We start from the raw sequence: 13,570 nt of genomic DNA on the forward strand, positions 1-13,570 counted from the left end.
CCCAGACCTCGCAGAAAGTCCAGATTGCATCTACAACTCTCAATTTTTCTCTATTTTTAGCTCAGATGTTCAAAATTCTATTTCTGACAGGAGACGAGAATCTCCAAATCCTGATTCAAGATTACATTTCATAAGACATGTCATTGCATAGCATTGCATGAGCATTTCATATCACTGCACTGCACATCATGTCATTTCGAGGTCCAAAACTCTCGATTTCAAAATTGTCAATCCAGATTTGAATCTCAATTCTTTTCAAAATCGATTTTCAAAACCCTGGGTCTTCAAAATTGTCAATTCTTCCCATTTTACCCCCAGGACTCTGAATTTCAAAATATTTTCTCAAGAAAACGATCTGGATAGTTTTTAATATGGATTTCAGCCGCCTTATCTCAGATTTTGCCCTTTTGTCAACAATTTCAAATATCTTCCTTTTACAAAATCGCCATACAGGGGCTAACTTTTTTCAAAAATTTTGTTTTGCCAATTAGTCCAAAATTTTATGAAAATTCCAAAAAAGAGGTTTTGTTGTCTTGTCTTTATTTCAATAAAGAAGCAATGTGGGACCCACACTGAGGTGGTGTCACATAGGCTTTTCTTTTGAAAAACCTGAATTTTGAAAAACCCAAAAATATAGGAGCCTTGTCCCTGGATTGGCGCCACTGGACCTTTTTCTCTCTCCTCCCATTGCCTTGCCATGTGTCAGCGTGGGGTTCACCTAGGGGTGGCGCCACATGTCATTTTCTATCTCCTTCCATCCTCCTACATGTGTCAGTGTGGGGCCACCTTAAGATGAAGCCACATGTCATTAGACATCCTCTTCATTCCATGCCACGTGTTAGTGTCCACCATCTTCACCCTGTGCCATGTGTCATCCCAAGGTCACCTTGAGATGCCACGTGTCATGTGCTGCCTTGTCCAGAAAAAGTAGAGTTGTCTCCTTCTGAGGTGGCGCCATCTGAGGTATTTTCTCCTGCAGCAAACACGTGTCATTCTCTGCTCTTCTCAGAAAAAGCAAGTGACACATGTCACTCCCTGCTTTTTTCAGAAAAAGCAAGTGACACATGTCACCTTCTGCTCTTCTCAGAAAAAGCAAGGGACACGTGTCTCTCTCTGCTTTCTTCAGAAAAAGCAACAGTTCAAATATTCAAACTCCAGGCTGAGGTGGCGCAAATCCTGAAGTCTCCTCCCTAAATTCATTTTTTGAGATGGTGCCACGTGTCCCTTTCCCTCCCTTTCCTCTCTCTTGCCACATGTCATTGTAGGAGCCACCCTGAGGTGGCGCCACATGGCCACCCTCTATTCTTCCAAAGCCAGCCTCATTTGAATTTCAAATACAACCTCTGAGGTGGCGCCATTTAAGAAGACTCCTCCAGCCAGCTGACACTTGTCAAAAGCAGAACCATCCTGAACTGCCACATGTCCAGACCTCCCTGCATCAGAAAAAGTAGAAACAACTCCCCTCTGAGGTGGCGCATTCTGCTTCTTCTATTCTTGTTCTCTTGCCACATGGCAGTATGGAGCCACCTTGAGGTGGCACCACATGTCAGCCTCTGCTCTCTCCAGAAAAAGCATAAATTTGAATATTTAAACTCCTCAGAGGTGGTACCATGTGGCATGCTCCTACTGCTTCCAACTTTAAACCTCAAACTCCCTTTTGAGGTGCGCCATTCTAGAGCTCCCACTTGGCTTCATTTTTTATTTTTATTTTATTTAAAATAAAAGTAGCCCACCATGAGGTGGCGCCACATGAGGGCTCCCTACAAAAAGAAAACTTTGAATTTCAAACCCCAGGTAGCACCCTCTGAGGTGGCGCCATTTGGGAGACTCCTGCAGAGAAAATCAAGCTACATTTTGAAAATTTCCAAAAAAATCCCCAGCTGAGGTGTCTCACCCACAAAATTCTCATTTTTATTTTCTCAAAAATCAAAATGGCATGCCCTGAGATGGCGCCTCATGGAAGGTCTAGATTCACTGTGTTTGAATTTTGAAAATCTCCAAAATTTCTACAAATACCCTAGCCCACGCCCAGCTCAGGAGAGCCCTGTTTGAGAACTGAACTTCATAATTCCAATTTTTTTTTTGTTTTCCTCTGAATTCACGCCCCTCTGGAACCCATTATCAAGGTAGCTGCTCATTTCGGGAGTTCCAAAACCGCAGGAGAACACAAGGTAAGCCCCTATTCCAATCGATTTTATCATGATTTGATTTGTGTTGTCGTTTGAAGAAAGAGCTCATCCGAGGGATGGATTTCAGGCATTCCATCATATTCATGCATTAAAATAGGTTAGATTTACGTTTTATTCATTTAAATATCATGTTTAATGAATTTATTTAATATTCCATGCATTCAGCTTCATTTATGTAACTCTCTGTTTTTGTCAGTCAGTCCACACGTCATTTCATGCATTTATTTTTTGTTCAAAATTCTGAGAAAATCATAGTATTCGCCCTTAAGTGTCCCTAACAATCTGCCAAAATTAGGAATGATTTGAAATTGTTTACTGCGTTAAAAGTTCAAAATAGTAGGTCAGGTTTTGTTACCCGGGATACGTTTTGAAAATTTACTTCCGACTTGTAAAATCGAGATATATCTCATATGAGGTCAGATTTTAGATCCGAAACATGTCCTGAACTCGATATGATGTCTAGTATTTAAGATGATTGTCTCAGATTTTTCTGAATTTTTGTGACATCTGACAAAAATCCGAGAGTTCAGGACACGTGTCAGAGTCTGATTTGGGTCTCTGAGACTTTGGATCGACTTAAGTCGATGGTTTCTCTTTGAGTATTATTCCAAATCCGAATCTGTAAAAAATGAATGTCATGTTTGAGATGTCCTCTGTTTGCATCTGAAAGCTTATGATTTTTAAAATAGTTTTGGTATCTGTTTCGGATTTTTCTTGTCAGTCTCCTGTTTTGTGATATTCGTCTGCTCTGTTGATTTAGTCATGAAAAGTCGTATTTTTATCTCTGTTCCTGTTGATCAAATGCCAAAATCACAAACATGAAAGTTGTTCCTGTGTGTGTCTTTAGTTCTTTTGTTAAATATCAGAAATTTCTATGGGGGATGCTATTTTTTATGCAATTTTACATCGGATCAGATTGATTTTGCCTCTGTCAGAACCAAATTCCCATTACCAAACTCACCGTAGTTCAAATCCTAAGGCTGTAAAAAACAAAATTGCTTATTTTTATGTAATTTAACAGTCTGCAAAATCTCAGATGTTTCTATGGTGGAATTTTCATATTACTGCATTAAGTGTTATATTTGGTTCGGGTCCATAGGTGAAATTCGTCCATTTTAGGATTTTCTTTAAATTTTAGTATCTAAACCATGTCATTTCGTGAGTTTTTGCATTCTAGGTTGTTTATCAGGATAGGATGATGCTCCATACCGAATTTGACAGCATTTAGAATTCGTTTGATGCTTGGTTTAGTCGTATCATCAAAGCAGGGCCCCGTAGGACCCTGAATCAAGCGAAAAACAAGCGAAATTCGTTATTTTTGATGAAGGGTAGCATGTCAAATTCTGATTTTACAGTCCTAATGTGTTTATCAGCATGTCATCATGCCATCATGCCTCATACTGCATTTTGCCATCATTTGGTTCAATTCAAATTTTAAAATCTCAATTTTACCAAGTTTCCTTCAAAAACCCTGATTTTAAAGGTATAACTTTAATATTAGGGGTATTTTGGTCATTTCGACCACAATTTCGAGTTTTAAAAACATTTCTTACTGAATTTCTTGCATTTGCATTATTTCAAACATCAAGAAAGCATGAAAATAGGGTTTATATCCGACTAAGTCCAATAATTTCATAATATTATTGGAAAATCTTGGAAAAACCTACATATTTGAGCTAACCCCATTTCAAGATTGGCAGGGACATTCAAAAGAAGGAACTGAAGTCTACAATTTCTTTTATTTCATTTATTTAGTGATGTAATAATGTAAATTTTGAAATAAGATATTTAATTTTCTGCTTAGACTAGGATGCATATCATATAGTTTAAATTCCTGCAATATCCTGTTTATGTGATTCATGCATTCTATTCCAAAAAGCACTATGGATGTACACGAATGACACGTGCACCAACTCTTAGGGAGTTGATGAACTCGGTGGAGTCCATATTTACGGCCATAGTCAAAATATGGACGAGATCCAGATTCATCAGCTTTCTACCAGTCACATTGAGCCTACACTCTTAGGCTATCTTAAAAATGCACATCATATTTCCAATTTTGCAAAGTATTGTGCATTAAATCCATTAAACTCTTAACATGTTCATGGCCACAGTCAGAATATATGAAGGATTTATTTTGAATTAATACACATTTTTCCAACAAATTTCTCAGAAAATCTTTTCAAAGTGCATTCATTCACTCATATCATTCGTATCATGAAATCATTGGTTTTCTCATGATTTTCTTAAAAAAAATTCACTCTCAAGAAATCGATTTCTCAAGAAACTCTGAGAATTTTTCAAAATCGGTTTTCCCAAGTCAAGTTTTTCCACAGTTTTCCATGGAAATCAGTTTCTCAAGAAACTCCTAAAAATCTCCGAAGTTGGATTTCCAAAATCAAAGTTTTCCCTTGATTTCTCCTGAAAATATTATTTTCTTAAGATTTTCAAAAAGGAATTTCTCATCTTTCTCAAGAATCAAAGTTGATTTTTCAGATGTTTCAAGGCTAAGATTTTCAGGATTTCAGTTTCCCAAGTTTCAATTTTCCTTCCCCAAAAGGGTTTTCCAATGAATTTCAATCATTTTCCAAAGAAAGCTTTAAAAAACTTGAAGCTTTTCCTGACAAGCATTTTCCCTTCAAATGTTTACCCTTTTCTCAAGAATTCTTTCCATTTTCTCAGGATTTTCATCCATTCATGATTTTCCCACACCTTTATGAACTTTCTCGTGATTTCAAAACCCCTTTCATCTGAGTTTCCTGAGAAATTGACTTTCCCTGAGAAATATCTTTCAACTCCAAATGTTTTCTAAGCATACATCATATTCTCCAACTTACATTCTCCAAAAATCTCATAGCACATGCCTGAATTCTCTGTGCATTTAGGATAAAACATAATTTCGATAATTTTACTAAGTCAAGCACAATTTTGGTCCTTGGTTCGATTACCCCTGTTAAAGGCGGCAGGAACGGTCGAACCTCGTACCGACAGGTCGAGCCCCATCCCATGGATTTTTCTGCAATTTTCAAAACGGAGGCGAGTATTTCAAAACAATTTCCAAAATCCAGTCAAGTTTGAATCGCGAAAGCATTTTTCCTCCCCCTTTCGCAAGGAAGGGAAGACGGGAAAAATTTTGCGACGATGACAGGTTTGGCGACTGAGATGGGACCTGTCCTCATCTGATCAAAATTGTGCTTGACTTAGTTCAATTATCAAAATTGTGTTCACAAAATGTCAGCCCTTTACTTTTGATATCATGCGAACCTAGGAGCCTAGATTCTGACCTAGCTGACATTGACTGCATATAGCTTAGGCATGGTTTGGTAGGACTATATTGAGGAAACATTTTCATGCTCACATAGACTTAGGTCTAAACACAACTCTCCTCAATTTAGGATCTGAATACAAACAATGTATGCTTCTCTAAAGATTTTCAAAAGTCTATCTCTTTAGGTTTTAGAGCCATCTATTTCTTGCATGTGATCATTTTTTCAAACCTCAATTACCTGGTCTTCACGTTGCTGGGTTCTCTTCCAGAACCCTAGTTCGGGACAGAGCCTCACAACTGGGCCAATTATTTGGGTTAACACCCCCCTACCACGTACCGCGGGCCACAGTCTGAAGTATATCGGTAGGCGCTCAAGGATGTTGGAAAACCTTACTTTAGAACCGGAGTTGAGATTATATGCCACGTACCTCGGATTTCGATTCGGGTATATCGGCATAACTGGATTGGACAAAGATGATCTGAACCTAGAGTTAGCATTAGGGTCTTACAGCTGTTTTCAAAATGATGCATCTAGAGTCAGCCTTTTAGAGAATGCTGTATGTGCATAAATGTTTGTGCAGGATGTGATTGTTTGTATGTTACCTCTATTTTCTTACATTTTTCCCAAAAATATTTTCAAATACCCATATTTCTCATCTTTTCTTTTATTTTCTCAAACCCTGGATGACTTTTCCAAATATCCAATTTCTTTCAAAACTCCAGGTGTTTTTCCATTCTCCCGTTCCACTGGATCTCGAATTTCCAGCTGCATTTTTATCCTGCCTGCAATTTTCAAAAATCTTATGTTTTCTCTCATTGGATTTTCAATCTTTTTGTCTATTTGCAAAATTCTTCATCTTATTTTCCTGATGCATACCTTGATTATTGTGGTGGAAATCGTTTACCCACTTGCCTTCTCCTTATTCAAAATGCGTTTGCAGATTATTTTTCCAAAAGATATCTCTTTTCTTCAAAAATGGTGTTTTCCTCGTGGTTGACAACCTCGCCTAGGTAGCAAGGCACATTTTCCGTTGTTTATTTCTTCTGCAAAGAATGACAACACAATTGTCGTAATTTCAGCGACGACTCTATCCCTAGTAATGGGATATTCTTCCAATTGTCCACCATATAATTTTCTTCCCAATCCAAAAATTTCCTCAGAGTCTAATCAAGACTTTATCCTGCAGAGAGCATCCACAACATCTGATGGTTCAGACAAGGTCCGGAAGGAAAACATCATCGCAGCATATCAGCTACTCATCAACATCAGAAGGAGAGATGAATTCGCCAAGGTCAGACAAAGACCAAGAGCAGCCAAAAGATGACGGTATCGACCCTCAGATATACGCAATGTTTCAGAAAATGATGAAGAGGATGATGAGTGAGCAGGCTGGCACCAGCTCAGACAAAAATCCATTCAGTCAGAGAATTAGAGATCGTGTGGCCAAGAAATCAACCAAGTCCTCTGAGAGGAATGTTCAAGATACTTCAGACGAAGATGATACCGAGGAAGAATGCAAGAGCATTCCAGAAATCACTCGCAAGCCAAAGGTTCAAACAATGACAGATCCTCTTCAAGCGCAGTTCAAAGAATTGACTAGAGTGGTAAAAGATCTGCAAGCCCGCGACAAGGGAAAGAAAGTCTTTACCAGTGAGGACTTTTATGACAGTTTAGAAGGGGATGAAAATCTGGAAAACCTGCCTCGTAAATTCATCAAGTTTGATGGTTCTGGCAACCCGAAAGCACATCTCGCCATGTTCTTCGCTGAATGCTCTAGATTCAAGAGAGACAATAGAGCATTGTTCTTATGCTTTCCCCGCAGCCTGGAAGGAGTCGCGGCCAAATGGTACGCGGAACATATTAATCCTATAGAACTGAAAGAGTTCGACAAAGTTGTGAATTTGTTCGTTGAACGATTCTTGTTCAATACTGAAGCGCTCCCAACATTGAGTCATCTCTACAATCTAAGGCAGAATGAAAATGAAAAGGCCAGAGACTTCATTCGCAGATGGAGAGAGACCTGCAACAAAATGAGGGATCCTATATCAGAAAGGCATGCTCTATCGCTGATCCTCAATAATTTTTTGCAACCTCTAATAGGATTAATTTCTACCTCACCATCCAAGTCTTTCATTGAACTCATTGAACGAGCCGAATGGCTTGAGATGGAAATAGAGAACGGGGTCTATGAAGGCATTACCATTGCAAGAAACAGTCAAGATGCCAAAAAGAAGGCTCACTTCACTTTTGCGGCTAAATCTTTCAATAATAGCAAAGGCAACAAGAATGATCATGGCAACAGTTTGGAGAGAATCAAAAGGCAAAAAGGGAAGGACATCAACAGTGATAAACCTCTCCAATTCAGCCTTCAGCATCAAAAGAAAGATCAGGAAAAATCAAAGTGCAAAGACTGAAGAACTGATCGAGAATTCACCCCTCTGGATCAGACACTTGAGAGTATCCTCGAGTATATGCTTGCGAAAGACATTGTCTGATTGCCTAAAGTCGTTGATCCTCTAGCAATTATGGGCAGATTCAAAGAACAGTTTTGCAAGTTTCATCGAGCAATAGGGCTCGATACAAAAAACTGCTTCGTCCTTAAGAACATTGTTCAAGACTGCATTGACAAGAAGCTCCTTGTTGAAGATGAAAAGGAGGACTAGTCATCCTGACTAAGCTTTTTCCACAATCATTCCAGAAGATGACAATGCCGACACTTTCCCATTTCTCATCTTGCTTTTTCAAAAGAATAATGTAATCCCATTCTCTTTCCTTGATTTTAAAGCATCAATAAAGTCATTGAATTTTTTAATAGCTTGGCGCCATCTTATTTGCTTCTTCTTGCTTTTCACAATGTCTCTCTTGTGAGGAATAATCTTGAGGACGTCTCTTAGTCAAGAAGCTTGTCGCCTTATTCATCAATTATCCTTCTTTTATTCAAAATTTCCCTCCCTAGTCACACTGGGGCATTTTTTTTGAAAATTTATCTTTACCTCAAAACATCTTGTATGCAGGCAGGATAAACCAATCTCTCATTTTGCACATATATACACCCATTTGCATTGATTTTGCATTCATTTGCATCAATTTGCATTCAATCATATTCATTTGCACTTCATTTGCATTTCATGTGCATGTGCATTTCATTTGCACTAATTATGCACCCAATTCACTTCCCATTCAAGAGAAGAGATAAATCTTGAGACTATGAATGATTTCCCATCTTAATCATCAATCTCTGACTTCAGTTTACAATCTCAGTTGATTTCTTCTCAAAATTCTTCAAATAGAATCCTCTTTTCAAAAATCCAGTTCCCGCACTGACAATTTCCAAAATTTTGATCCCCTAACCGGGTTCTCCTCTGAAGATCTGAATTCTGATCCAAGCTCCCTTTCCTTCAAACTCCAACTTTCAAGTTGGTCCATATTTTTCTTTTGTTGATCCGAGTTCCGACTCGAGATCTCTTTATCTTATTCGAGCTCTGATCCGAGCTCTTCATTTTCTCTGTTAATCCGAGTTCCGACTCGCGATCTCTTTACTTCATTTGAGCTCTTCATTTTCTTTTGTTGATCCGGGTTCCGACTCGAGATCTCTTTATTCATTCGAGCTCAGATTCGAGCTCTTCATTTTCTTTTGTTGATTTGGGTTCCGACTCGAGATCTCTTTATTCATTCAAGCTCATATTCGAGCTCTTCATTTTCTTTTGTTGATCCAGGTTCCGACTCGTGATCTCTGTATTTTATTCGAGCTCTGACTCGAACTCATTATTCTCCTTTGTTAATCCAAGTCATTTCAATCCTCAGGGTCTGTCAATTACTCAAATTTGATATTTTGCCCACCAAATTCCAATTTCGACCCTCGGGTCATTCAATTCTTCAATTTCGACCTCCAGGTCACCCAATTTCTAATTACCAAAATTCTCAATTTTGACCGCCAGGTCATCCAATTTCCATTCCCCGTTCAGGATAAGAGGATAATCCTGAAACCATTCATAGAAGCGATCCAACTCTCTATAATGGTTCTCGTTCTTCATTGAACTGATAGTGTTCCCAATTGAACTGATAGTCATTCTTCATGGAACTGATAGTGTTTCAAGTGAACTAATAGTTGTTCTTCATTGAACTGATAGTGTTCCAAGTGAACTGATAATCGTTCTTCATTGAACTGATATTGTTCCCAAGTGAACTGATAGTCGTTCTTCATTGAACTGATAGTGTTCTCAAGTGAACTGATAGTCGTTCTTCGTGGAACTGATAGTGTTCCAAGTGAACTAATAGTTGTTCTTCATTGAATTGATAGTGTTCCAAGTGAACTGATAATCGTTCTTCATTGAACTGATAGTGTTCCAAGTGAACTGATAGTCGTTCTTCATTGAACTGATATTGTTCCCAAGTGAACTGATAGTTGTTCTTCATTGAACTGATAGTGTTCCCAAGTGAACTGATAGTCGTTCTTCATTGAACTGATAGTGTTCCCAAGTGAACTTATAGTCGTTCTTCATTGAACTGATAGTCGTTCTTCATTGAACTGATAGTCGTTCTTCATTGAACTGATAGTATTCCAAGTGAACTGATAGTTGTTCTTCATTGAACTGATAGTGTTCCCAAGTGAACTGATAGTCGTTCTTCATCGAACTGATATTGTTCCCTAGTGAACTGATAGTCGTTCTTAATCGAACTGATATTGTTCCCCCAAATGAACTGATAGTCGTTCTTCATTGAACTGATATAGTTCCCAGCGAACCGATGATCGTTCTTAATTGAACTGATATTATTCCCAGCAATGGTCGTTCTTAATTGAACTGATATTTGTTCCCAGTGAACCAATGGTCGTTCTCCCTTAAACTGATATAGTTCCCAGCGAACCAATGATCGTTCTTAATTGAACTGATATTATTCCCAGCAATGGTCGTTCTTAATTGAACTGATATTGTTAGTCGCCTCCTTTGGGGAAAGGAGAGGATAATTTTCGTCATGGATGCGTTAAGCAGGACCTCAAATCCGAATCTGTAAAAAATGAATGTCATGTTTGGGATGTCCTCTGTTTGCATATGAACGCTTATGATTTTTAGAACTTTTGGTATCTGTTTCAGATTTTTCTTGTCAGTCTTCTGTTTTGTGATATTCGTCTGCTCTGTTGATTTAGGCATGAAAAGTTGTATTTTTATCTCTGTTCCTGTTGATCAAATGCCAAAATCATCAACATGAAAGTTGTTCCTGTGTGTGTCTTTAGTTCCTCTGTTAAATATTAGAAATTTCTATGGTGGGATGCTATTTTTTATGCAATTTTACATTGGATCAGATTGATTTTGCCTCCGTCAAAACCAAATTCTCGTTACCGAACTCACCGTAGTTCAAATCTCGAGGCTGTAAAAGACAAAATTGCTTATTTTTATGTCATTTAACAATCTGCAAAATCTCAAATGTTTATATGGTGGAATTCTTGTATTACTGCATTAAGTGTTATATTTGGTTCGGGTCATTAAGTGAAATTCGTCCATTTTAGGATTTTCTTTAAATTTTAGTATCTAAACCATGTCATTTCGTGAGTTTTTGTATTATAGGCTGTTTATCAGGATAGGATGATGCTTCATACCAAATTTGACAGCATTTAGAATTCGTTTGATGCTTGGTTTAGCCGTATCATCAAAGCAGGGCCCCGTAGGACCCCAAATCAAGCGAAAAACAAGCGAAATTCGTTATTTTTGATGAAGGGTAGCATGTCAAATTCTGATTTTACAGTCCGAATGTGTTTATAAGCATGTCATCATGCCTCATACTGCATTTTGCCATCATTTGGTTCAATTCAAATTTTAAAATCTCAATTTTACCAAGTTTTCCTTCAAAAACCCTGATTTTAAAGGTATAACTTTAATATTAGGGGTATTTTAGTCATTTTGACCACAATTTCGAGTTTTAAAAACATTTCTTACTGAATTTCTTGCATTTGCATTATTTCAAACATCAAGAAAGCATGAAAATAGGGTTTATATCCGACTAAGTCCAATAATTTCAGAATATTATTGGAAAATCTTGGAAAAACCCACATATTTGAGCTAACCCCATTTCAAGATTGGCAGAGACATTCAAAAGAAGGAACTGAAGTCTGCAATTTCTTTTATTTCTTTTATTTAGTGATGTAATAATGTAAATTTTAGAATAAGAGATTTAATTTTCTGCTTAGACTAGGATGCATATCATATAGTTTAAATTCCTGCAATATCCTGTTTATGTGATTCATGCATTCTATTCCAAAAAGCACTATGGATGTACACGAATGACACATGCACCAACTCTTAGGGAGTTGATGAACTCGGTGAAGTCCATATTTACGGCCCTAGTTGAAATATGGACGAGACTCAGATTCATCATCTTTCTACCAGTCACATTGAGCCTACACTCTTAGGCTATCTTAAAAATGCACATCACATTTCCAATTTTGCAAAGTATTGTGCAATAAATCAATTAAACTCTGAACATGTTCATGGCCACGGTCAGAATATGTGAAGGATTTATTTTGAATTAATACACATTTTTCCAACAAATTTCTCAGAAAATCTTTTCAAAGTGCATTCATTCACTCATATCATTCGCATCATGAAATCATTGGTTTTCTCATGATTTTCTTAAAAAAAAATCATTCTCAAGAAATCGATTTCTCAAGAAACTCTGAGAATTTTTCAAAATCGGTTTTCCCAAGTCAAGTTTTTCCATAGTTTTCCATGGAAATCAGTTTCTCAAGAAACTCCTAAAAATCTCCGAAGTTGGATTTCCAAAATCAAAGTTTTCCCTTGATTTCTCCTGAAAAATATTATTTTCTTAAGATTTTCAAAAAGGAATTTCTCATCTTTCTCAAGAATCAAAGTTGATTTTTAGATATTTTAAGGCTAAGATTCTCAGGATTTTAGTTTCTCAAGTTTCAATTTTCCTTCCCCAAACGGGTTTTCCAATGAATTTCAATCATTTTCCAAAGAAAGCTTTAAAAAACTTGAAGCTTTTCCTGACAAACATTTTCCCTTCAAATGTTTACCCTTTTCTCAAGAATTCTTTCCATTTTCTCAGAATTTTCATCCATTCATGATTTTCCCACAGCTTTATGAACTTTTTCATGATTTCAAAACCCCTTTCATCTGAGTTTCCTGAGAAATTGACTTTCCCTGAGAAATATCTTTCAACTCCAAATGTTTTCTAAGCATACATCATATTCTTCAACTTACATTCTCCAAAAATCTCATAGCACATGCCTGAATTCTCTGTGCATTTAGGATAGAACATAATTTCGATAATTTTACTAAGTCAAGCACAATTTTGGTCCTTGGTTCGATTACCCCTGTTAAAGGCGGCAGGAACGGTCGAACCTCGTACCGACAGGTCGAGCCCCATCCCATGGATTTTCTCGCAATTTTTAAAATGGAGGCGACTATTTCAAAACAATTTCCAAAATCCGGTCAAGTTTGAATCACAAAAGCATTTTCCTCTCTCTTCCGCAAGGAAGGGAAGACGGGAAAAATTTTGCGACGGTAACATGTACCTGCACGAGCACTAGATTTTCAAAAAAATGTCACAGTACGAGCATTGGGTTTCGAAAATTGCAAACCAGTACGAGCACTGGGTTTTCGAAAATGCACGCCAGCACGAGCACTGAGTTTTCGAAAATGCATACCAGTATGAGCACTGGGTTTTCGAAAATGCATACCAGCACGAGCATTGGGTTTCAAAAAATGCATACCAGTATGAGCACTGGCTTTCAAAATTGCACACCAGCACGAGCACTGGGTTTTGAAAACTGCATACCAGTACGAGCACTGGTTTTCGAAATTGCACACCAGTTCGAGCACTAGATTTTAAAAAATGCACCAGTACGAGCACTGGGTTTTCTAACAGAGAGTTGAGAAAGAGACCGACATTCGAAGATATTTGAGAATTAAGCAAGAATGACTGTTGATGTTTCAGGATTATCCCTTATCCTGAAGGGGTATTCAGGTTTTGTCCCTTAACCTGAAAGGGGAAGGCAAGGAGAAACTTGGTCCAACACGAGCATTGGATTAACAGGGAAAATTTGAGTCGGAACTCGAGAAAATAAGAATATAAAAGCAAAAATTCGAGTCGGAA

The sequence above is a fragment of the Nuphar pumila genome, chromosome 4 (assembly GCF_984573655.1).
Source record: "Nuphar pumila chromosome 4, dmNupPumi1.hap1.1, whole genome shotgun sequence".
Classification (NCBI taxonomy): domain Eukaryota; kingdom Viridiplantae; phylum Streptophyta; class Magnoliopsida; order Nymphaeales; family Nymphaeaceae; genus Nuphar; species Nuphar pumila.